Below are 660 nucleotides of genomic sequence, written 5' to 3' on the forward strand. Positions count from 1 at the left end.
CGACCACAGTGGGAGTCGAACCCACGACCTTTTGATCCGAAGTCAAACGCGCTAATCCACTGCGCTATGCGGTCTACTTGCTGATGGGGACAAGGAAATATCTATAAGAATCCAAAACGTAGATGTACACAATGGACAAAAACTAATAGCTAATGATATTTTTAAAAACAAAATGATAGCTTCAAATTAAAAGCCTCCATATCATATGCATCCTTTTAAGCCGATTAACTTGTGAGATGCTTGTGTACTTTTCAAACTAATAAAAATAATTTTATTAAAAAAATATGTATTTCACACACACATGATACTAATCCCGTTAAATTTAATAGTCTTCTTGTAATATAAAGGGTCTTTGATAATTATAAAAATAATTGAAAATGGTTTAGACTTTTAGTGCAACTTTAAAATTTTGAAAAAATTTGTAATATGCATGATGGATGGTTAGAGATATAAATGTATTTTCATTTTGGTTTATTAAAGGAATTTTAATCCGCATTAATACAGACTTAAAAAGAAGAAAAAAGAACGAAAAGATAAAAAAGAAGTAAAAACCACAATAATACGTGGCTCTCATGGTTTGATCGGTTAGCCAACACCTTATTGTAATCACGCATGGTTACAATTACTAACAATGAGTAAACTATCAAATTAACTATTTTA

At 30.2% G+C, this 660-nt stretch overlaps 1 non-coding gene across 1 annotated transcript; it reads right to left on the bottom strand.

Moving 5' to 3' along the window:
- On the bottom strand, positions 1-74 carry TRNAR-UCG (transfer RNA arginine (anticodon UCG)). Its single transcript has one exon. It is a non-coding gene; the product is annotated as a tRNA-Arg (tRNA).
- Positions 75-660: the final 586 nt, after the last annotated feature.

Source organism: Malania oleifera, chromosome 13, assembly GCF_029873635.1.
Source record: "Malania oleifera isolate guangnan ecotype guangnan chromosome 13, ASM2987363v1, whole genome shotgun sequence".
Lineage (NCBI taxonomy): Eukaryota > Viridiplantae > Streptophyta > Magnoliopsida > Santalales > Ximeniaceae > Malania > Malania oleifera.